Below are 19,997 nucleotides of genomic sequence, written 5' to 3'. Positions count from 1 at the left end.
AGTAAAAATTATGTATAACATCTAATATCAATAACAACCAATACTCATAAATGTTAATTTATTTTTTATTTTTACATTTTTATTTCCCATTATTTGTAATCATTGTGCGACGCATTACACTTTAGTAATTAATTCACTAAAATTTAAAATAAGAGGATAAGTGTCTAAAAGACCGAGTAAATTAAAAAATCATGCTGTTATATTACAAGTAGTATTACACATTTCATGTTTACACACTTTTTAAATTAAGGCAAAATTGTAAATATGCTAGTATTAGTAGGCTGGGCAGGTGGGCTGTGCGGAACTTATGACAACCAAAAACGTAGTTGATGATGACGGCACTAACCTTTTTACCATTACTTGTTCAGTTTTGAAGAATATAAATCAGTATGGTGATTTTTTTACGACTAATCTGGAGGATATTTGCAGCCTAAATATTTTCCACTGCAATATAAGATCATATGCAAAAAACTTTGATGAATTAGCTATATTTTATAGAATCGTTGAGATGTCGGTTGGATGCGATAGTTTTGACAGAGTGTTGGCTGGTGGGTGGGGGAAGGGCGGAGGCTAGACTGGAGGGGTTTGACTGTCACAGAACTGACAGACAACGGAACAAGAACGATGGAGTGGTCGTGTATGTAGGGAAACACTGTAAAATATCTTCAACTGTAAAACAAGTGGCTTTAGGGGACGTTTACGGTATTGCGTTAGATTTTATATTTTTTAACAAACGTTTTAATGTACTCAGCTTTATACAGGACTTTTGACAGTGACATGGATATGTTCTTGGAAGGATTACAACAATTATTATAAATTTATGGGTAGAAACAAAATGTGCATATTACTAGGAGACATAAACTTGGACTTACTAAAAAATGACGTACACATTGACGAATATAAAAACTGCTGTGTTGAAGCGGGACTTGTACAATGTATTGATAAACCTACCAGAGTAACTGAAAAGAGTCAGTCCAGCATCGACCATATTTTCGTACGATACAGTGACATGACCAAGGTGAAAGCCGCCATTTTCCAGACGGCTTTTACGGACCATTTACAGTACTGCCCTTACGATAACAGAAACTGCTACGGGACACTGACACTCAACTCCCCCCTCGCACTTACGTAGACCATGCCCTACTCACTGACAACCTCGCCAAGTCCGACTGGGAGGCAGTGTTGAAACTGTCTGGAAGTCGATAGTTGTGCTAATATCTTTATGCGAAAATATCAAAAACTCAATAGAAAGTTCTAAAAAAGTAGTAAAAAACGAACAGACGAGAAGAAAAAAATTGAAACCATGGATCACATATGAGCTAATCCGAGCAATACGTGAGCGGGATAAATTAAGTAAAGTGGTAAAAAAACAACCATTTAAACCCAATTGTCAGACGAATCTTTCGAGCACATCGCGCAAATGTCAGTAACTTGATCAAGCAAACAAAAAGGAATTATTATAGATCAAAGATTGATCAATCCGGAAAAGATCCAAAAATTCTCTGGGGAATTATTAAAGAATTGGCAGGGAGGGATGTACAAAAAGACGTTTTTAAAATCCAAAAATATTGTCCACACATTAATGTAAACAACGATTTGTTTAAAAATGTAGCAGACGAATTTAATAACTTCTTTGTGAATGTAGGCGAAATATTAGCAAACAACATTAACCCTAGCGTGCGACCCAGTTGTGACTGACGAGGACTATCGACAGAACAGTTTGTTTCACGCTGCATACTGTTACAGAGGAACACATCTTACGTCATGTATTCCGGTTCTGCGGGGAGGGTCTGCCCCGGTTGCGATGGCATTTCAGCTGAAGTTCTTAAATTTAATTTAAATATTCTTTGCAAACCTTTACTACACTTAATCAATTTGAGCATTAGTTCTGGTACTTTCCCAAATATTTTTAAAATAGCTAAAGTTATACCGATTCATAAAGCCGACGAATATACCGATAAAAGTAATTTTCCGACCGATATCTCTGCTAAGTGTTTTGTCTAAAATATTGGGAAAAATAATAAAAGAACAGCTGGTAGAATATCTCTTTACTCATGATATTATGTCGAAGAATCAGTATGGATTCCGGTCAGGACAAAAACATTTCAAATGCTCTATTCGATTGTCTGCAGAGAAATAAATCAAGCAATAGCAGGTCAAGAGCGTCTAATGTTATATTTGTTTTAGATCTAAAAAAGGCATTTGATTCTGTAAACAGGAATAAGCTCTTAGATAAGCTTAAGGCTGTGGGTGTTCGGGGCGGCGCTCTTTCGTGGTTCCAGTCCTACCTCACCAGATAGGCGACAGATAACAACGATCTGTGGTGTCAACAGCGATCAAATGTCCATTAATTACGGAGTGATCCAAGGAAGCACACTTGGGCCCATTTTATTTCTATTATATATCAATAATATATCTAAGTTTGAAATATAACAAGTAAATTAGTTTCTTTTTGCCGATGACACTCTTATTTTAACGCGGGGAAAGACCTGGAATGAAGTACGCCTAAATGCTCTAAGTGATTTGGCAATAGTGAAAACATGGCTCGATCAAAATATTTTAACACTAAACATTTCAAAAACTAAATTTATGCCAATTTCCGTTGTCTACACAATCAGATTATGTACTCTCTGACTTGACCATTCACTCTTGTGGAAATTACACAAACACTAAATTGTAACTGTGGAAATATACAGCGTGGTTAGCAGTTACAAATATCTGGGAATTATATTTGATAATCGTATGAAATGGACGGAACATGTTGAGTTATTTGAAAAACAGATTAAGGAAATATATTTTTGCTTTTAAAGAGTTAACAAATATTCTGAACGTAAACGAAATTAGAGTTAGCTTATTTTGCATTTGTTACAGTCGATTCTGTCTTTTGGTATTATTGCGTGGGGTGGAGCAAATAAAACTTTAATTCATAACCTTAGTATAATTCAAAAATCAATATTAAAAAGCTGCTTTTAGGAAGAGTAAACGTTGCCCGACCAGTACCCTATTCCAAGAGACTAGAGTTTTTTACGGTCAGACAAATTTTCATTAAAACTGTATTAATACACACGTTCAATAATTTTACCGAAATATTTATTCCAATTACTCATAATTACAGCACTAGATACTCTAGAAACATAGGAATTACTACCTTCAATCTTATTAAATCTTTTTCAACTACTAATTATTATTACATTTCTCAACTACTCTACCGAAATTTGTGCTTAAAATATGAAGGCGTAGAACTTTTTCAAACAACTGCATTATCGACTTTTAAAAGGAAAGTGTCGGAACTGCTTATCAGTCTCAGTGACGAGGAAGTCGAGGCCCTCATTGTGACCGGGTACAACAGGCGGACCTGACCTTGACCCCCCTCACCTACCCCTCAGTCATTGGCGTCGTGTATTGTTTGCGTTCCGGCTGCCCCTGGAAGGAAATAGTTGTATCCGACAGATTTGTTATGGTTTGATATATTTTTATTTATTTTTTTATTTATTAGCTTAAAGAGGTGGGTTTGTTGTCATCGTTAACTGATTGCTCCAAAACTATAAACATTAATGTATTGTATTTCTTTTATTGTTTTTACTATTTAATTTTTTCTTAATTACAAAATATTCTATCACATAAAACTAATTTTTTTTTCTAAAAATCCGTTCCTATATCGTTGCCATAATGGCTCGGTCTACGCACAGGCTACTTGCCCATGTAGACCCTATTTTTCCCTGATGGAATAGTATTATTGAATATTTTGCAGCCGTTTTTTACCATATTTAGATGATTATCTATTATGTTAATAATGGATGTAGGATTTATAGTAATATAGATACATTGTACGTGTTATTAATTTGTATTTGGAAAATAAATATTATTAAAAAAAAAAAAAAAAAAAAAAAAAAAAAAAAAACTAAAAATTCACAACTTCGTTATTTAAGAACTTGGAGAAAAAACAAAAAGTGTTCTGGAATATTTATAAAGTTTACTAAAAATATGGTAATAAGTCAGGCTTTTTGTATCTCAAATGGTTTTCGATATACTGATTAAACGTAAATCCCATAAGAACTTTTCTACCACAAAGAACTGGTGGTAGGAATGTTGAAACAAGTTCAAACTCGGTACAAATATTGACCTTTTAAATACATTGATTTAAGTTTCTTGACCAGATTGGTACTCCATGCCTTTCCATTAAAATAGCCGTTTTACCTTTTAAGAATTCACATCTCCATTATTTATGAACCTAGAGGAAAAAAACAAAAACTGTTCTGTATGCTTATAACATTTCCTAAACTTTTTGTCATAAACATTTTTTAGTATCTTCAAACAGTTTTCAAGATATTGAGTACTTGTAAATCCTATGAAAATAAATTACTAATGTTTAAGCTGTCGCAAAACCTATCTACGTTTTCCGAATGAGGCGAAAGAGAACAATTAATTAATGCTTCTACGTGTTTTGTGTACAAAGCCATGTGAGTGTGATACTTTACCAACAAATTTTTTAAGATTCAAAACTAATGGATATTAAAACTACATTTCTAAAGATATCCGTCAAAATCTGTATTATTTTACTTAATGTGAGGTTCAGTTATAAATGATGGGACTATGGATAGATATATTTTCTAATGTGTAAACTAAGACACGGAATAAACATTGTGATAAGCATATTGTGTTTAAAATATTTATTATAAATGTACATTTCAATAACAAACTTATAGTAAAATTATGGTAATACTGTGCATGGAACAACATTATATAAAATTTGTAAATTTTTAACAATGGTAAAATCTATATAAATTATGAAACATTTCCTGGTTTTAGTTATAAAATGTGTTAATTTTTTAGTTTATTGTGCAATCTCTTAACACTCAAATATGATTTTTAATACAACATAACTTTATTTGAGTAATAGGATATGCCTCAAGAGTTACACTTTTACATAATTAACTCAGAGATGGTTCGACTTATTTACATGAAATTTGACAAGATTTCCAAAAAAACTATACAAAACTGAGATGCAATCTTAAAATTAGCTCTTTAAAAGTGTTTTGGCCCCTATGAACTTAATTACTTCATAAAAATTAAAGATCCCAATGGGATATATGCTTTTGAAATAAAAAAATATACAAACTGTTACTAACCACCAATTATATTACATGTGCACAAACTATCATGGTATTTGGTAAAATGTTTTAAATTTATAACATTTTGGATAAATCTTTTCATAATTTTGCTAAAAACAATCAAACCTTCTCTGAGTTAATTGAATACTCGTACAAATATGTGCATAAAGTTAACTACTTACAAACGTCTAGATATCGTACAAAAATATTTCAATTTTTAGATTTAGTTTTGAGTGTTTTGATATTACAGAAGAAACGGTAGTGAAACTATTTTGAATGATTAATTTTACTTTTATTCTTTCTAATTGTAATGGCTAATCCAGGTATTTTTCAGTCAATCAGGTACAAAGATATTGCACTTACGTCTAATAATTAAAAAGTTAATCTAGTCTTTAATTAAAACTAGGCTATTACATTCATTCTTACACAATGGTAATGCCTTCTATTGTATCAGATCTTAATGTAGTACGAGGCACATTATTGCAAGCCTGGCTGTATGTGCAGTTACCACTCTTCACTTCCCATGTAACCTGCAGCGTTACCACATTGTTACATCAGCTGATTCTCAGTATGAGGCGACACGACGATGTCTTGCTTCATTCCGGTTGTGTTTATCTGTTTTGCTCTTCAGCATTCAATTATTTCGCATTAATTTTATTATTATTTCTTACTCACAATCTGTGTCATAGTGTAAATAATTACAGTAAAGGTTTCTCGAAGATAGATGAGCAGTAACGATGAGCAGTAACACTCGCCTGTTGAATTCAATCAATTATCTGATCACTAGTTATTCTTCCGTTAAAGCTGGCAACACCACGCCACAACCCAGGCTTGCATTGTTATGTCTCGTACTAAAAACTATTAAATAACATAAAATACTTCTTTGTCATCTATTTTCCTCAGACTAGGATACTAAATATTGCAAGAGGGCACCCAAAAGAACCAGAATATTTTAAAAATATGTATTCGTCAACAAAAATTATGAGCTTGTGCTATACATGTCTGACAGAAGACTGCAACCCCCAACAGTGCTATTCTGCTTATTATTGGATAAATCCTCATATTTTACATTTTTTTTAATATATGAAACTTAGGTTGGTAAGAAATATATTTTTTCATCAATGGAATATGGTCTGATCAGATAATGGGTGAACATAATATGCTTATAAAGTCGAAACTTCACTTAATTATTATTAGTCTAGGACTGAATTATTAGGGTTGAAAACCAATGAATATTAGTAATGGATAAGAGAATCATCAGACTTACCTTAAAAATATCCTTCTGGGGCCACTGATTTGGAAGAAACACATAAAGACATATTTAGAAATGTTTCATTGCACAGCAATCTATCTCAACCAGTTCAGTTTAAGTTTCAGAATCAAGGTAGGTAGTAGGGTAGCCAATTTACTTTTTCTGGACACTGTTGATGCTACAATTTAGTACTATATATCTGTATTAGGTAAAGTATTGTTTATAATATTATTCGTACAAGGTATAGTACTATAACATACTACTCAAATATAGTATCAATAGTTAGATCCATACGTTCCTTTCAAATCAGTGAACCCGAGAAGAAAGTTTTCAAGGTAAGCCTGATGATTCTCCTATCCATTAATAATGATTACTAGTTTACTTAAATTACGTATTAAATGAACAGTATTTAGTGATCAGTGTTTGAAAAAGTGACAAATTTACAAATGTTTTTTTAAACAAATGAGTTCATGTATGGTAAAACTGTGTAAATTGTAAAACACATCTTCAAGAAAATAAACAACTCTTAAAACAGTCGACTTCAATCATTAATTAATATTGTCACGATGGGTTTTTTTTAAAGGTTGAGTCCTTGGAAATTTGAAGTGATTAATTTATTTGTGAAAGATAACAATTTTTGTCTTTGATTTAATGACAAAAAGATTGAGTGATGTCCACATCATTACATTACCCACTCACAAAAAATCAACAATATTTACAACTTCTACAAAATAAACAGATTCTAAATATTTTTTACAGAAGTTTTAAAAATTTTTGGCCTTTCAATCATTTGAATACATAATTATTATTATATTTATTTATTATTATGAACTTATACAGAATTTTTGTTTACATTATAATATAAGGTTATCAAAGAATCTAGCGTCGCATGCTAAATTTAAAACAGTTTCAGATAGAAAAAACTAAAATCGGTTAATTTAATTAAACTAATTTACTATTTAGTATAAGTTATTTATAATATGAGGGTTGCGTCCAAGGGACTGATATACATATATTAAACGTTCAAACAGCTTTTTTTTATCATATTGATGATGTTATGATAATCATAATATTACTGTCTTGTACTTATGGGAAATAAATTCATTTATTCATTTAATGTTATATGATTGTATTTCAAAAAATTATCTGTAAACTAGATTTTCCAATCTTGAAGTGTCCTTCAGGATTTTTACCCATCACTAACTGGACTGCAGAAAGAGGGTTTTCTGTTAACCCTGTGTCAAGAATGTGAAGAGAAAAACTATTTTACAAGAGAAACTAAATTCTCTAATATTGTTGTGTTGTGAAAACAACTTAACTTTCGGTACAGACTTTTCTGACATTATAAACAAGTTTGCAAAGCTGAAAGCCAGGAAAAAAGCTTTGATTTAAATTTGTTCAATAAATTGTTCTATATTAGAGATCATTAGCTATACTGTGCAAATAAATTGCAAAAGTTTTGTAAGAAACGCCAAGCAGCCTTTGTTGTTATTTCCTGTGGCACACATGTACAAAATTAGTAAGTCTAGTGCTTGTAAAAAGCATGGATATTTTCTGTTATATGTATAGACTACCACTTTTGAATTTTATAGACACTACCTAACCTAAATTTTATTGATAACAATAGCTAAGCCAGCTTGGGTTAGGATGAGTTATGCCATTAAATTAGATGAGAATGTGGTGTACGTAGTGTTTATAAAGGAAAAAATCTATAAGCTTATCATGATAAATGAAAAACACAATATTAGCAAGTTACCGTGTGGGAAAATGGGGGACACAAGTTGACAAGTCTGATATTTCAGAAAACTAGCTTACCAATCACAACCAAACTTTAGTCTTCCTCAAAGTAATTTCCATTAGACATAATGCACTTCTTCAAACGAACCTTTCACTTTGAAAAATAAGTTGTAAAATCTACCCTCGGGATTTTACAAGTTCTGCCTTCAATTTCAGGAACAGTTAGATGTCAGAGTCATTTGTTATGGTTTCATACATGTCTTGTGCTTTTTTTTATGAGCAATTTTGGGATGAAATTTACATTCACTCATTTCAAACGTAATTCCTCAGACAGAATTCAGGATCTCATACATCCCAATCTTCCTCCATATCATGCACTGCTAAGCGATTGTCCAGTTTTATCACAAACCTCACACGTTTGATTATTTTGTGGGTTAGCGTTAAGGAAGGTTGACCAGAACGTAGCTGGTAGATCACTTTCAACCAAAACATGGGCATTTTTTAAATGGATGATCCAGTAATTTATGGAAGTTGGAGTCATGCCTTTCCCCTGAAAGGCTTGCTAGATCATTTGACTGGTCTATGCACACATCCTCCTGGGTTTTGAACCAAAACGATGCTAATCTTCAAGTTCCATCTTGTTTTTTTAAATCTGATGAAGGCTAGAGAAACTGCAGACTGAACACTGACTAACAACTAATTTATTAAAGGTATGAATGGAAGCTATTCTCAGAGCAAGTAGAAGTATATAAAGATAGTAAATGTTGAATCTGACAACAATAGCGGTTGTAGATAAGGAGTAATCATCGAACATAGGATACTTTCCAAATAGCCCCCATACATGTTACAGTTAATAATAGCAATGTGAATGGTACAGCATCATTTCTAGAAAAGCAAATTCTAGAAATTGAGCTGGGTGTTGTTAGCCTCAAAGCAATCACTAGTTTGGGACGGTGGAGTCACTGTCCAGTACTTGTAGATGGTTCCTTTTGTTACTCCATTCTCCTTGCAAAATAAATATTGTCTTGAGCCCTTTTGTTGCCTTGACATAACATGTGTGGTGTTCCATTCAGCCTTTCATGAGAAGGACCTTGGGCTATGTAACCTCTTGGACTTTTGGTCTGCATGTAGCTTTGTCTTTTACTAAACCCAACGTGATACCCCAGTAGGGTACACTCCTAGCTTGCCTGCCAGTAGAATCTATACTGGGTATAGCAAAAACAAATCTGGGCGACCAAATTTGTCACTGATGCACATGTTCTTCAGTTTTGGATTTCCCAAACTGACAACAGGGTAATAGTGTAGAGAATAATTTGGCGATACTTTATGTACATATTGAGCTTTAAGTAGACAGAAAAAATATATTTGAATTACTTACACTGCTTTGATCTGAGCTGCTAACAAAGGCTGCCTTGATGTATTCCCGCTCGCTGTCACTGATGGAAGGATGGGTGTCCGGGGAATTGGCACCTAAAAATAGCCAGGCCACTGCCCACAACACAACTAAACTGGCAACTCTGGGTGTCAGGGGAGGGTCGGGGAACTGGATAGCGAGTTACCTAGAAGGACGCCAACAGCTTGTAGAATTACAAACATCAACAAATGGTAAGAAGACATCCTTCAAATCCACCTTTCAACCCTCAAATAGAGGAGTACCACAAGGCTCAGTTTTGGGCCCTTTTCTGTTTGTCCTTTTTACCAATGATTTTCCAAATTCCATAAATTATAACTCTGTAATGTATGCCGATGACACTACTCTCCTTCTAACCACAAATACTGCTGAAGAGCTCCACTCTGACATAATATCATCAACGCAAGAAACACTTCACTACTGTCTCCAAAACGACCTGGTAATAAATCCAAAAAAGACAACCTGCATAAACTTTAGTAGGCGACTGGACGAGATACCAAAAATTCCTGATCTCTTGGTAGAAAAAGAAGCCAAATTACTGGGAGTTACCATAGACTCTGATCTTTCCTGGACTACTCATGTCAATAATTTGAGCAAGAAGCTGGCATCAGGAGTTTTTGTTGTGAGAAGAATGAAGTGGATTGGAGGACTCGATATAGCAAAAGCAGCCTACTACGCCTTGATTGAATCCCACATTAGGTATGGTTTGATAGTGTGGGGTGGCACAACCAAACAAAACCTAAATAGAATCCTAGTCCTACAAAAGAAAGCAATAAGAACACTTGCTGATCTAAAACCAACAGAGAGTTGTAGAGAATCTTTCAAAGCACTAGGAATTCTAACAGTGATAAGTCTCTATATCCACACTGTTGTTACCCACACACACACCAGCAGGACTACAGACGAGGGGAGAATATCCACCACTACAACACGAGACGAGCAAAAGACTACATACTTCCACTACACCACACTACACAGTACAGCAAGAAGCCGTCGTACATCGGACGTAAACTGTATAATGCACTACCAGAATCACTGAAGAACCTGAACACCCAACAACTGAAGAGACAACTACAGGACTGGCTGGTGGAACGACCGCTATACACATTGGAGGAATTCTTCACCATGACACAAACCTACTAATTTTGTAAAGCAAGAAGCATGAAGACAATTCTGTATTTTGACGCCATTACATTTTCTTGATGAAATTGTAAATAAAGCATTTTGATTGATTGATTGATTGAACACACCACACAGTCCAGTGCTGTAAAAGATACTGGGCCAACCCCATGGACCTGCAGTCAGATACCCGGCTACGAACAGCGTGACCACGGTACCAAACTGGGTGCCTACACAGAAAACAGTTTAAAAGTTACATTTAGTATTGACAATGTCTCCAGTAGACAGAATTGTATAGCCTGTAAACATTATGATTAATTTCATAGTATATGTACTTTCATAAAATAAGTTCTATAGTTATCCACCAAATATTGGAGGATCAAGAATACTTCATTAGGAAGCTATAAAATGACAATTCACCAGTATGCTATTCAACTTTAATTGTATCCAAAACTCAAAAGTCACAGCTAGTTTAAAAACTTTCTTTCAGGGTGTCACATTTTAAAGAAACTACACACTCTACACTCAATTATACACAGTAGAGAGATATATAGAAGGATATGACTAATAACATTTACAAACACATATAAAATTACATAAAAATACAACATGCAAATAACCAACAAACCAAGGGGAACCAGTATCACAACATTCAGCATAAGCCAAAGAGCAAGCCAAAGTTGAAAAAAGTTCTTTTTTGAAAATATTCCATCAAAATATCCAGAATTTACCAACTAGAATTGAAGCATTAGAAGTGACACTCCAAGAAATTAACCCTGATATAGTTGTCCTTTGAGAACACAAAATGACAAGTATTGAATTAGAACGGCTCAATATTTCTAGATACTATTTAAGATAATTTTTTTCACAAAAGGATTATAGTAGTAGTGGAGTTATCATATTATCAAAGTACAATGTAACGGTTGAAGGATTAAATACACTTTCAATTAATAGTCTTAATACTGAAAAAGAATTTGAATGTTGTCTGGCTGAATGTAAATTGGACTCTTTCCAGTTTGTACTCGCTGGTATCTACCGTTCACCTTGTTCCAATGCAAATAATTTTCTGACAAAATTAAATGCTATCTTATTAAATGTGTAGTATATTTAGTTCTTTTAGATTAGCATTTGACATATGATATCATTCTTTGTATTGATGTACAATCTATAAATAAAGATTATTTTGAATTTTAATACCATCTTAACTAGAGTGTGGCTAGACTACAGATAATTTTATATATGCATATCGTCAGCTGGAATCAATGTTTCTTATGGGAGTCACTCTTTACGCAAGTTATTTTTTTGGTGTTAAAGATTTTTAGCTTTTTAAATCATGAAAATATACCTAAATATACCAACGATTCTTTTTGGTTGCTATAAAACTCATCTGTTAAAATAATTGTTCAAATATGCCAGAGTTTTAGGAAAAGCAAACAACACACTTTTTGACGTGACAACGTCTTAAATTAGGTTGCGGCTCGGAGTCACTCATGAAAAAGTGTAACGCCCGGTAACGTTACGATGCCCGTCCAGTGGGTCCGCCGCCGCACGGGATAAAGCAGATAACTGTGGGTCCGCCGCACGGGATAAAGCAGATAACTATGTTTATTCGTGAAAATGTGGAGTGCTTAGATTCGTCATTTACAACAACTACAACAATAAAGGTAAATAATTGTACACTGATATTTCATTATCGTAAACTATGATTGATTGATTAATTGTTAGATTGACACAAAAGTTGAGAAACTGAGTTTATAGGTTATGTCATACTATTGACAAATGTCAAATGGGAAATTCCATTTATGTCTATCTATCGGCACAATATCGTGAAAATTTCATTTCTATCTGACGAACAATGAGAGATATTATGATGCATGCCAGGGGTGCCCAGCCCCCCCAAGGGCAATGGCGCATGCCCCCCCCAATCCAAGTGTAATGCCCTCCCCCCAAAGTACCCCAATACCCAACCCTTTAGTTTTTAACATTAGTCAGTGTATGACAATAAAATTCACATCTTACATTCTAATCTTCCAAAGGACATCATTTACCTTTGGTCTTGTGAGGAATTCTTTCTGTTTTCATTATTGTAAAAAATATATACCACTGTTTATTATCTTTTTTAGAATAGAAATAAAGTATCTTTTTGAATTTTGATATAATTTTTGACACTAGCAGTGCACCCGTTCTTTGTACGGGAGGACTAAAAAGTAGTAAACAATTATTATAGTTTTTAATATTTATATGTTTATCAAAGTACTAGATTACATCAGGAATAGCTACATGACAAATATTTTAATAGGATATTAAAAGGTCAGTAAGGGAGGCTTTGCCTTTTAAATGTTAAGGTTACTTATAAAAAGTTGAATAATAATATCATTGATAATTCTTTATTGCAAAAGAATATTGCATAGCAACTTTGGTAAACATTTATACAATTTTGGAACGTTTATAAAAAGTTAGATTCCAGCCAAAAAACCAAAAAAGGATTGAAAAAGAATTGAAGAACTGAAGGTTAAGGTTATCAAAGGTTAAGGCAATGAAATAATAGCACTTCAATCTTCAATGTATATGTCATTTTAAACACTTTTATTTATAAGTAATTATACTGTAACAGTAGTTCCAATAGCAATTATAGTCACTAGTCTAGTATGTTGCTGTCATGAAAACAATGAGATACAATTTACAGCTGATCATACAATACAATCCAAATAGTACAACATATTATAATCCAAATAGTGTTGTAAATTTTATTTCATAAAACGGCATGTATTAAAAAGTTTAATAAATGTATTAATTTAATTTTGTTTCTATTATGGTGGAGGCATCATGTTTAACAATAACCAGAGTTTTTCACAAGTGAATGGAATAAACATAGCTGTAAATTAATATATAATGTTGGCAAGTTTAGGTATTCTAAATTATTATAAATTGGAACAGGTTGTTACTGATGTTGTGTTGTAGGTTGTATTTACTTTTACATTACAAGAGTAAATAACAAAAATCTAACAAAATGTATCATTAAATGGTTTGATTTTTGGAATAAAGATATCATCTGAACAAGTACATTTTGTAAATTCTATCTACTAATACCAATAACAATAACAACTTTTACAAAAAAGAAAAAAGTAATAAAACATTACAATAGTTACTTGATTACTGTGTGGTAAATAGGGTGTAAATTTGAAAGGGTTGAAATTGGCTTCATTTGATACTTTTCTTAAATTTTTGACAAAAGAAGTTTTTTTCTTTGCACACTTGAAAGTGCAAACCTGTTGATGATTTCTTCATTTGAGATCTGTTTTAGAATTTCTTTCTCGCAAGAAAGAATGAGCAAGCTTGAAAGCCAACTATCCCCCATGGTGCTTCTTAGACGATTCTTAACTATCTTCAACCGACTCATAGTTCTCTCAGCAGAACAACTTGTGACTGGCAGAGACAACAGTATCCTATAAAGTATACTGAGATGAGGGAATCCTGATAGATTCAATAGGCACCTGTATGGTCTAATAAATCCTCTTTTCACCCAGTCGTCAACATTTTTCTTTTTCTTGAACTTGTCAGTCACTGTAACGTCCTCCTGTTCTTCATCTTCATCATGGTCAGAACTTAAACTATCCTCTGGGTTAGCAGTACTGGTTCTCTCTGATTTCTTCTTCTCAGACATGACATCAGAAATATCTATGTCCAAGTGAGTAGCTTTGTAAACATCAATGAAGATGTCTAGTTCATCTACAATTAATTCCTTGTCTAGATTGTAGTATTCACAAAGATTCTCAATTGAAGATGGATTACATTTTAGGCCTTTTTTCTTATCATCTACCATCTTCAAAATTCCATCATGAGAAAAATATCCCATCTGCGACACCATAGCCAGAGAACTTTCTGGAAATCTGTCATTTAGCTGGTTGTAGAGAGAGTCTAGAACGTTGAAATAAATATCAACCTTTACTTTCTTAATAGGGTCTTCTATGCATTCCTCAATTGCCAACTCGTCCATGAATCTTTTCCTTTTTCTGATTCGTTGTCTGGTGGGTAAAGAAATGTTGTGTTCTTCAGCAAAGGAAGTAATGCCACTTTCAATCTTTTCCCACGCCGAATCTTGGCGCATGAACGCCAGTTTTTCCTGTGTTTCTTTAATAACTTTTGGGACTATACTGTAATCAATGGTAGGTGACTGAAAACAAATTGTTATGGGAGACAATATTTTGAACAAAGAAGATGCTATGTATATTGTGCTTATATTTTCAAAATCTGTCTTTTTCTTTAGGAGGCCTATTGCTTTGGCTTTGGTGTTGTTGTCAGAATTCTTGTCAGTCGACAAATCTTGCAATGTATCTCTTATTGTTTCAAAACAACTCACAATGGTTTGAAGGGCGTCAGTTTTACTCGACCAACGAGTAGTCTGTACTCTTTTTAAGCGTCTCTTGCTTCTTTTTTCCCCCTTTTCTAGATTTTCGAGCAAAAGGTGGTGTCTCCTGTGGCCTGGCATGAAAACATACAAATCTTCCAAGAATGAAAACAAATTCCTCATTTGACAGCATATATCAAGGGACTGCTCTACAACAAGGGCGAACCTGTAAGAGCAGCACCATACATAAAAAGCTTTAGGGTTTTCTTTTGTGACTAGTGATTTGAGACCTTTGAACTGCCCTCTCATGTTCCCTGCACCGTCCATACTCTGGCCCACTATACCTTTGGGATCAAGGTTTAGGGCTGTTAAGCATTTCTTTAGCTCTCTAAACAACATTTCCCCGGATGTATCCCCACTTGTAAAAACCTTGACCAAGCGCTCTTTTGGTTTTACGTTTGATATTGTAGTTTGTTGTGTATCATCCATGTGCTCAATGTAGCGAACTATGATAGTGGTACATTCTTTTTTACTCACATCCTGGGTAGAGTCTAGTATAATCGAATAAATGTTGGTTAAATTCACACTTGTTACAATTTTATTAACTACCACGTCACTCATTGTATTGATAAGATCAAAAAATATTCCTGTAACTCAAGAAATTAGATCCCAGTCTTACATTCTCAGCCCTTGCTCTATCAATTTTTTCAAGGTAAACTCTCGCATCTGGGCTATATTTTCCTATAAGTCTAAATAACCCTAACAGCTTTCCTTCTAAAACATCGTTTTTGCGAAAGGCAATCATTTCCTCACTCAAGTAACTACAACAATCAATGACAACTGACAGGACTTCTCGGTTTTTGGTCAACTGCTCTGTTACATTGTTGAGCAAGGCTCGAATCTATTCTCTTTTGTGAGATCCATTGAATTCTGGCAACCTCTGCAGATATATGATTTTTGGAAGTCTCGTGGAGTAAAAATCTCTTTCTCCTCTATGCTCTGTCCACCCTCTGTAGCCGGTTGTTCCCCATACAGACCGTTCAGTTGGAAGTGCAAATAGTGTGCAAGGCAAACAAAATACAGCGTCCTTTTTTTTACTGTACACTAGCCACTTCCTAGGTTTCACACTGTTATTGGGCAATATACAATTTTTCCACAGAGGATTAAATTTTCTTCCACCCGTTGAAGGAAATTCTATTGATGATAAGTCTTGATTTTTCAAATTTAGAGCCACATTTATGTCTTCAGGAGAGAGCTTGAGGTTAGCATATGAAGCTGGATCACTGTGATCTTCATTAGATGAAATATCCGAGTCTGGTTCATCTACATCACTTGTTCCAAAATTGTCAGGTTCCTGTTCTTCCAGTTCTTGGTTTGATCTACAAATATATACAAAATTTGTTTAGTCTGTGAGAAGTTATTAAGCCCTAAGCTAATAGGTTTTAAAATTCTCAAAAAATGGTAGGCCTATTGCCTATAACTTCCAACATATGCCTGAAGAAAATTAACCCTTCTATGCACGCCAATTCTATGCTCTACCCGTCGATAGATAAACAACCAAGAAGCTTCTGAACTCTAACGGGACTTTGGCGAACTACAACAATATTCAGACAGTGAAGAACGTCAAGAATGTTGTACACGGTTATATTTGTATTCAGTATTTGGGTCAACCTATTTGGGTACATAACTATTAGGCCTATGTTATAACCTAACCTAACTCCACAGAGTGCTGAACAGTACCAAAATACCTATAACAGTGAATACGGCAGAACCAAATCAGACTTTGGTTTGACTCCTCAGAATACAAGCTTGGGTAAGTTAGGCTATACCATACATTTTACAAGATATTATGTTTTTAGGTAGGTTGGATACATAAAGGCTTAGTATTCGTGTTAATCGTGTTTGCCTCTATAAAACAATATAACAGCCTGCGCCCTGCGCCTAGGCCTAGACATATTAAAATTTTTGACTAAGTAAAAACCGTTTTTTTGCCCCTTAGGTTTACATTAGTTAGTTATTACAAAGTTAGGCCTACCTTTGTGTTTCTGGTTCAGAGTCTGTGACTTCTAGTAGTGGTAGAGTAATTGCATCAGTCTCGATCTCGCTGGTAGATTTATCTTGGAAACTTTCTGATGTTGGCTCAAAAACATCTTCATCTTGGTCTTGGGTAGGCCTACTCGTCAAAGTATGAGGGATGTCATCCAGGGATGTAGATTGGCTTGGGCTTGGGTCTGGAACGTATTTTTGCCATGGGCCGTTGTCGACTTTTATTTCAACCACTTTATAATTGATTTTTAAATTGTTCTTAAACTTGTAACTATGTTTCTTCTTACAGTGATCCAACCATTTGTCTTTGCGATGGATCGTATTGCACATCACTTCTAGGCATTTAAATTTGTACAACGTTTTTGCTCTCTTAGGCATCTTTAGTTTTAGTTATGAACAAATCACAAATCTACAACATAACATAAGACATACCATACGCATAACAAATACACGCACATTCAACCTTCATTAACGTCCGTATCCGAGCTTCTTCAAACGAGACAGTTCTGTTCTGTTGCAATAGGTACTCAAACTCAAAACTCACGACTCACATTCACATCAGTACATCACTAACGGCTGTGATGTGACTGTGACAGACATCAGACGGCAGACAAGACAGTGTTGCTCAACTAGAGATGGGCGTTATTTAACATAACAGGAATAAATAACAGTGTTGCCGCGCGGCAACAGTTATCCCCGCAACGTGTTATCAGAAACTCCCTGTTATAACAGGATGACAACGAACAATGAATTTCATTCGTTTCGTTGCCGGCAACGGTAAGCCTGTGCTGGTAACAGTCAATAGCGGCAGACTGGAAACTCTTCACCTGTTATTTGAGCAACGGTGTTATGACAAACAACAGAGTTGTAGGATGACAATTATTTCATTGCCGGGAATCTATCTACGGCTTGACAATGACAACAGCAGCTTGATCTGTTATTACAACACCACCCGTAACGATAATAAAGTAAAATAATCAAAATACTGGAGACGCGACATTGCGGCTTGGGGAGGGGATGGTGCCCTGTTCGGACATGAAAACCTGACCTGATTATTCACTTTGTTTATTCTATTATGATCCCATTCCCACACCCCGCAGTACAATTGTTTTAATTTGTTCAAGAGCAACATACAGTGTAATCTCTGCCTTATTAAACTATATGTGGTTTAAATTTTTATTTAAAATAACTATATTTCTTAATGTTTTCTTTAAAATAATTCTTGACAAATAATTGTAGAGTGATTAAGTTATGTGAAATAACACGTTTAAATTTTGTGTTTACTGTTTTTATTATTTTATAAATATCTACATTGTAATTAATTTATATTAAAAATGAGTGGTAACAAGAAGCAAAAAACCAGTTACTTGTGGACATACTATACTGTGGTTGACGCTGACATAAAAACTGCTAAGTGCGATTTATGTGGGCAAGTATTAAATTATAAGTCAACTATAACTAAATCTTAGACACCACATTGAAAAAGCGCCATCCTACTACTGTAAATTTACCAAAAAAAAAAAAAAAAAAGATAAAACTTCAACTAACTTGCCAAGCCCTACGACAGCTTTAATTTCTACTAAAAAACTCTACAATAGGCTCTACATCAATTTTACGTAATGAACCCGAACAACCAAGTTCAGAAGCGCTAACCAATTCAAATCCACTAAGTGCATATTTTCATCTTCTAGTGACGGTAACCAGTCAAGTATTAGATCATTTTTACCCCAATCTAAAAAGCTGAGTGAGACTCAACGTAAAAAACTCGATAAACTTCTCTTACAGTTGTTTATTACTGACTTTCAGCCATTTTCAATTGTCGAAGACAGAGGTTTTTGTTAACTTTGTGTCGGCTTTTGAATCCCGCATATAAATTGCCAAGTAGAAAAACAATTTCCAATAGTATGATTCCAGCTGAACATGAGAGATGCTTGAATTTTGTTCGGAATGAGTTAAACTCAGTACAAAGTGTATGTCTAAACCACTGATACCTGGACTTCTACAAAATGTTGAAAGTTATTTGGGTGTAACTGTCCATTACATTTCAGAAAATTATGAAATAAAGTCGATATTGTTGGAATGTTCTAAAATGTCTGATTCTCACACAAGTGCTAATCTAGCAAAAGAGATCAAAAACTATTGTTGACAAATTTCATTTATTTGATAAGATTTTAGTCGTAGTATCAGACAATGCCAGTAACATCAAAGGGGCGGTACAAAAGGACTTGAAATTGAAGCACTTTGGTTGTTTTGCCCCATACCTTAAACTTGATTCTTCAGGATGCGTTAAAGCTGGTAAAAATGTTAATTGACAAAATAAAATTGATAGTGACTTTTTTTAAAAGGAGCACAAATGCAACTGAAAAACTGTTGATATCCCAGAAAAATATGGGCCTTGAGCCAAAAAAACTTATTCAAGAGGTTTCAACGAGATGGAACTCTACATTTTATATGGTTTCCAGATTTGTAGAGCTGCAGGACGCGGTAAAAACTACTATCGCTTTAATAAATAAAAATTTACCTGTTTTGTCAGAGGAAGAGTGGGGATTATGCAAAAGAGCTAAGCACAATCTTACGTCCTTTTGAGGAGGTCACTTCACAGATTAGTGGGGAACGCTACGTGACAGGTAGCCAAGTGATACCCCTAACAAGAGGCCTGATGTCCCGTGTGTAAAAAAATGCAAAAGGAGCCATTCAAACAGTTATTCAAAATATTATTAATGAACTGCTGCATGGTCTCGAGAAACGCATGGAAAATGTTGAACACAGCAAAACAATAGCACTTGCTACTCTTTTAGATCCCAGATTCAAACTTGCTGTCTTCAAAGACGAAACTGCAAAGCAATTGATCAAAAAAAACATGTACAGAACTTTTAGCTGCAATCTGGACAGAGACACATGGCAAACCTTGCACAGCAGATGATGAAGAAATTGGTAACACTCAAAACAAAGATGGCAACGTAGATTCCGCAA

General features: G+C 34.3%; 1 protein-coding gene across 3 annotated transcripts in view; it reads right to left on the bottom strand.

The window, feature by feature from the left end:
• LOC124359936 (GDP-L-fucose synthase) overlaps positions 1-19,997 on the bottom strand; it is a 163,119-nt gene that overhangs the window by 35,844 nt on the left and 107,278 nt on the right. Inside the window, exon 1 of one of the 3 annotated variants that reach the window (XM_046813104.1) lies at positions 9,479-9,613. The exons of the other annotated variants lie outside the window; for them this stretch is intronic. The gene's annotated coding sequence lies outside the window, so the exon portion shown is untranslated. Of the gene's footprint in view, positions 1-9,478; positions 9,614-19,997 lie in introns of those variants that run through there. 3 annotated transcript variants of the gene reach the window in all.

The sequence above is a fragment of the Homalodisca vitripennis genome, chromosome 4 (genome assembly GCF_021130785.1).
Source record: "Homalodisca vitripennis isolate AUS2020 chromosome 4, UT_GWSS_2.1, whole genome shotgun sequence".
NCBI classification, from domain to species: domain Eukaryota; kingdom Metazoa; phylum Arthropoda; class Insecta; order Hemiptera; family Cicadellidae; genus Homalodisca; species Homalodisca vitripennis.
The sequence above is the reverse complement of the archived record's forward strand: the minus strand, read 5'-3'. Positions and strand labels throughout refer to the sequence as shown.